Below are 6,387 nucleotides of genomic sequence, written 5' to 3'. Positions count from 1 at the left end.
CGGAATTACAGGCATGTGCTACCACACCCGGCTGATTTTTTGATTTATTATAGAGATGAGGTCTTGCTGCCCAGGCGGGTCTCAAACCCATGGGCTCAGGCAATCCACTCACCTCAGCCTCCCAAAGGTGCGGAATTACAGGCTGAGCCACCGAGCCCAGCTAAGTTTTTTTTTAATTTACTGTAGAGATGAGATGTCGCCAAGTTACCCAGGCTGGTCTCAAACCCATGGACTCAGGCAATCCACTCATCTTGGCCTCCCAAAGTGCTGGGAATACAGGCTGAACCACTTAGCCCAGCCTAGTCTCTGCTTTTCAAATGGAAGGACTCCTTCATTGCAGGGCTGGACTGGTGGGACTCAGCTTTTGGTTATCTGGGAATGTCTGGATTTCTTACTCATTTTTGAAGGACAGTTTGGCTAAATATAGGATTCTTGGGTGACAGGATTTTTGTTTTTTAAACACTTTGAATACTTCAATCCACTGCCTCTACCCTCTAAAGATTTGGATGACAATTTGATTGATGATCTTATGGAGAAATTATGATGAGGGCTGTCTTCCAGGCAACCCAATCATATATCTTATGTCTTATGCAACATAACATGTTCTTATAGTATCATGATGTCAGTTAAGTGTCACCATCATTTTGAGACCAATCATTCAGAGTTTAAAGAAAAAGGGGTAACTTGACAGTATACATTAAGGGGTTTTGAGCAACCAAAAGTTATTTTAGATTTCCCAATTAACAATAAAAAGGATATGGAAGCATACTGCAGGCTCTTTTTCCTAACCCTACCTTTTTTTTTCTGAGTTGATTCTTGTCGGGAGCCGCAATCACTAGAAAAAGTAAGGTAAAAGGGACCTGAAAACAGAAAAAACACCGGCTGGGAGCAAGGCCCCAGTAATATGTGGCCATGACAGAGGCAAAACCCCATGGATCCTGTTGACGGACCTTTCCTAACTTTGAAGGATTGCATGCATAGACTTGAGAATGTTCCCTCTTTAATTGAGATAATAGATGCGCAAATGGATGATGGCATTTGACAGCAAAACTTATACATACGCATAATGGAGGTGAGATTGCAGCAAAAAGGGTGCTCCTTAGGGTGTGTAAGGATGTTTTCTGGTAACAGCAGGAGGCCGAGAAAAATGAGTCGACCACTTCCTCATAAACAACAGATCCCAGCTGAGAGCTGGTAGAAACAACCATTTGAGATAAAAAATAGGTTAAGATATTTTAGGATTAAATAGTTTAATGAAGATAGAATTGAGAATATTAATAATAAGATAGTAAGATAAGATAAACTAGTAAGATAAGAGATATATAATAGTATAAGTGATAGTTAAGAAAATATAGAGACATAAGGATAGAAATAAGATGAATAGAAATAAATATATAGTAGTAAGTAAGTTAAATAAGACTTAGGGTTAAGGTTTAGCTTTATAGGGTAAGGATATTATAGGCCTATAATAGTAAATAGTTATGAGAAAGTGAGGAAGAAAACCAGGACGTTCATAAATGTTTGACTTAAGAAAAACACCATCTGTGGTTGAAATTGTTAAAGGTCAACTTTATTGTGAGTGCAGAAAGGATGTACATGGGTGTTTGGTTAGCAATACAAGATACATTTGTGGCTGAGTGGAAAACCTATATAAGCTTGTGAAAAATAAATAAAAATTGGCAGAGTCTTGAGCTCTCCCCAGGAAGAGGATTTCTGTCGTTTTCGTCTTTTCTTTTTTGCCGCTTCCTGATTCTCCCATCTCAAGCCCTGACTCTCTCCTGGAGCTGGACTCCAGCAGACTCTCACTGTTTTCAAGGCTGGAGTGCAGTGGCATGATCACGGCTCACCTCAGTTTCAACTTCCTGGGTTCAGACAATCCTTCCCCCTCAGTCTCCCAAATAGCTAGGGCTACAGTTGCATAATTTTTTAATTTTCTGTGTAGATGATGTCTCACTATGTGGCCCAGGCTGTTTTTGAAAGCCTGGGTTCAAGTGATCTCCCACCCAGGTCTCTCAAAATGCTGAGATTACAAGCATGAGCCCAGACAAGTTTTAATTTTGAAGAAAGCAAACATCAGTCTCTAGAACCCACCTAGACAAACAGAAACAAACCAAAAAACACCTTTTTTCAAAAGGAGAAAAAGGCTATTGCAAACAGAAAATGAAAAAAAAAAAAACTGGGGAGTGGCCCAATCATGGTCAGTTGCTCTGACCTCATAAAGTATCATGGCAATGGAATCCTGCAACCTATATAAGCCCTTGGCTGGCCTGAGGTTTTTGGTCATTACTGCCCAGGGAAGCCACTTTTGGACCTGTGGAGTGAGATCATGCTGCATCTGTTATCTCCTTATTGCTTTCCTACTCTGTTTTTTCTTTTTCTCATTTTCCTAATATTTATTTTATTTTTTCAGTCATCTGTCCTTTTTTCTATTTCCTTTTGATTTCTCTTTCATCTTATTTTTTCTTTCTCTCCTCTTTATTTATTATTTTCTCCCTTTTTTCTTTTTCCCATTTTGTTTTCATTTCCTTTGTGCTTTTCCTTGTGTGTGTCTTGTCTTCCCCTTGTTTTCTGTTTAAATTTAGTTAGTTAGCATTGTTAGCATAGTTCATACATTTTGACTTTTTTTCTTAGCAGTCTTTCTTAGTAGTCTTAGTACATTTTGTGTGTTTTTGCAGTAGTGTTAATAACTTAGATTATTAGTGTTGTTCATATTCTTAGCTCTGCTAGTAGAGTTGCTGTAGTGAGTATAGTTGTAGTTAGCAGTATTGTAGTCAGACCATGTGGTGGTGGTGCATGTGTCTGGGAGGGCGATGGGATATGGCTAATAGACCCTACGGCTTTACTGAGTCCTCATGACCCTTGGCAGCGGTTCCTTTGCCGAGGTCAAACTGGCACGGCAAGTAAAAACTGGGACTTCAATAGCACTGAAAATTATCTCAAAGGAGTAGCTGGCCTCTAGCTACTGGCAGCTGGGCCACATGGAAGCCAGTATCATGTCACAGCTAAGACATTCCAACATTATAAAACTCCTCGAAACCATCGATACTGACTACAGCATGGACATTATGGAGTTTGCTAGCAGAGGTGACCTTGACTATCACATCTGCCAGAAGGGCCGCCTCGGGGAGGAGGAGGCCCGACAAATGTTCCTACAGATGTGCTCAGCCGTCCACTACTGCCACCAGCGAAACAGCACACAGAGACCTCAAGCCAGTGAATATACTGCTGAGTGAGAAGGGGCGAATCAAATTCGCAGACTTTGGACTTAGCACATACTTCGAAGAGGGAGAAATGCTCAATAAGAAGGGGCGAATCAAATTCGCAGACTTTGGACTTAGCACATACTTCGAAGAGGGAGAAATGCTCAATGCCATGTGTGGGTCACCATGCTACGCTGTCCCAGAGATGCTCCAGGGTCACGCATACTATGGCCCAGTTGTGGACACATGGAGCCTCGGGGACACCTTATTCTGCCTGGTGGCCGGGATCCACCGTTCAATGACAACAATTTTGAAGACCTCAGAGCAAACATCACCAAGGGAAAGTATAGAATTCCCTTTTACTTTTCCTTCACCTTTGAAACACTTATCAAAAAAATATTGGTGATCGATCCCATGCAGAGGTCCACCCTGGGGGTCACCATCCTATAGGACCCCTGGGTCAGCCCCAGCTTGGAGATCCGAAGGGCGGACAAACAGCAACGAAGCCTGGATAACCTGGACCTCGAAAAAAAAATGAAAACCACGGAGTCCCATATTGAACCTATTGAAGACTCACACTCAAAAGACGCATTCGGTCACACGCATTACAACTCCCTCCACACTGGGCAGCCAGAAGATGGGATCTCAACCTCTCCTGACGGAGAGAGCTGGGGCTGGCAGAGGGCCATGAGGAGGTATTTCAACCTCTTCAGGAGATGTTTCTGCCTGCTGGTCAAGAAGACCTGCCAACAGAGAAACCAGAGGACTCAAGTCAATCCCCAAGACAGGTGAGGCTGAGTCACAAGCCAGGTGTCGGGGCGGTCCAGCGGGCTGTCTTCCTGCACAGCATGTCGGGTTGTTACATTCTTATTAATACTATTTTTAATTGACAATTCCCAACTGTACACATTTACGGGGTTCATGTGATGTTTAGAGATATGTACACAGTGTGGCATGATGATATCAAGCTAATTAGCATATCTCAGAAAGATAAAAACTGCTGATGCCACTTGTGTGTTAATGTGAAAAGGGTGACCTCACAGAAGGACAGAATAGACTGGCAGTGACCAGAGGCTCAGGGGCCCGACAAGGGAGTGAAAGGGGGTTTGTGGAAAGGGGATTTGCCAGTCAAAGGGCTCCCAGCTTCAGGTGGACAGGAAGAAGAGGTTCTGGCATCAGGCACAGGGTGACTGGTATCCAGGAGATTGTGGTATTGAGGACTGCAGAGTACCCGAGAGTTCATTCCAACGTCTCCTGCATTCAGGATGGAGAGCCATATCTGCACTCCTGAGGTGGTGATGACATGGTGCGGGTACCCAGCCGGTGGAGACTCCAACAGCTGCGGGAGGAGCCCGGCAAGAGCCCATGCAGCTGTAAGCCCAGCCCATCTGGCCTGGAGGCCACGTCCAGAGCTGTCTCCCAGAATTGGACAGAGGGCACAACTGCTGCACAGGCGTGGCCGCAATGCTAGCTGAGAGGACATTCCGCATCCACCCCTCTACCCTGTGGCCTTCAGAGAGAGCCTTCCCACAGGTGGGGTGGGCTGAAAGGACAGCTTGTATACTAGAGGGCCCCTCCCACCAGGGTGACATCAGAGCCGGCTGTTTCCTGAGCCACTTTCCCTTCTCTGTTCTTCTGTCTGTGCTTCCTTGTGTGGGGGAAGGGACACAAGTCCCAATAAACCAATTTCTTGCAAATCTCTGAGTATACTTAGTGCTCCAGGAAGAGGGATCACAGCTATTTCGCTGGTCTGTATCCTCCCAGCATGGAACCGGGGCTATGCACACCCCATGAAGGCAGCATGTTATGGGCAGGAGCTCAAGAGAAAAGCCACTTTCAGAAGTGTTCAGGGAGCCCCCGACAGCAACATCTTATGACAAGTGGTTCCAAGGGATAAGGCCCCTTGGAACCACTTGCAGGGCAGAAGCGCACACATCCTGCATGGGAACATTTTCAGAAGGGAGCATGATGTCTGCCTGCCAGGGTCAATCATGCCAAGAGGTCCCCAAAGCAGCCTAGGAGTTACACAATGGTGAGGCTGAGGGTCCCGACTGTGTCATGGAGTCAGGCCTTCCATTTTGATGTTTCCTCCCTTTCATGGCAGAGAGGGGAGCAGCCCCACTCAGCTCAGGGGACTGGCCTAGCCCCAGGTTGAAGCAGAGCTTCCAGGTGACCTAGGCATCAGGTGACCTAGGGATCAGACCCAGATCCCGCTAGGAAGGCCTTGCTGCCCAGCTGGGAAGATGAGACAGGGGCCCGCCTATCTGCATACCAGAGTCACCTGTTCACAGGACCAAAGAAGAACACATACAGCACAATGCCCCCAACTGATCTTGGGGCCATGGAGGCAGCTTCTGAAGGAGTCTGGGTCTGGCAGGCTCCAATGCTTGGGTGTGTCCCCAAGAAAAGGCCAGGAGGCATTGTGGGGAAAGGGAAGCCAGAATGACAGAAACACACATGACAGAGATGGGGGGAGGCTGGGCCTGGTGGTGGGACCAGGCCCAGTTGCCAGGATGGCACCCACAGGTGCATTAGCTCTGGGTCTCCAATCTTATCCATCCCCCTGCTCATCTCCGATGACTGGACATTCTGCTCCTGAGACTCCTCTCCTCCTCTTGGAGCTTCAGGGCTGGCCTGACTGGGCCAGGGCCTACCTCTTATGTCACTCATTACTCCAAACTTGGGTTCAGGGATAGGAAAAGGTTACCACCAGCTTTGCTAATTCGTCTGGTGATCTGGCTTCTGGATGTCTTGTTCATGCAAAACCCATGCAGGACATCCTCTTCTGAGGCAACTGAGGGGTGGTGGGACTTGGAGGACCACCACCTGAGCGTCTCCAGAACTGAGGTCAGAATGAAGGGAAAGTGGAATATCGGCAGAGACATCAGACCTCCAATGCAATCATCAAATGTCTTCTCAGAGCCTCGGGGGATCCCAAGGACAACCAAATGAAGGCAATTTCACACACTCCTGAAGAGTAATGGTGTGGTTTGCCAACACAGTATGGGCAGAGCAGGCTGGGAGATGGGGTACCCCATCCCGTCCAGAATGTTTCTGCCCTCAGGAACACTCATAGGCTGCTTCAGCCCTCCTGGTCCCGAGATCCCCGGTTCTGACAGCCCTGGCTGTGTGCTCTCAGGCTAGTCCCTTGGCTTCTCTATGCAACCCCTTCCTCATCTACAAAACG

This window comes from Carlito syrichta, unplaced genomic scaffold (genome assembly GCF_000164805.1).
Source record: "Carlito syrichta isolate Samal-C Ts95f unplaced genomic scaffold, Tarsius_syrichta-2.0.1 Scaffold305647, whole genome shotgun sequence".
Lineage (NCBI taxonomy): Eukaryota > Metazoa > Chordata > Mammalia > Primates > Tarsiidae > Carlito > Carlito syrichta.
Note: the sequence above shows the minus strand (reverse complement) of the source record.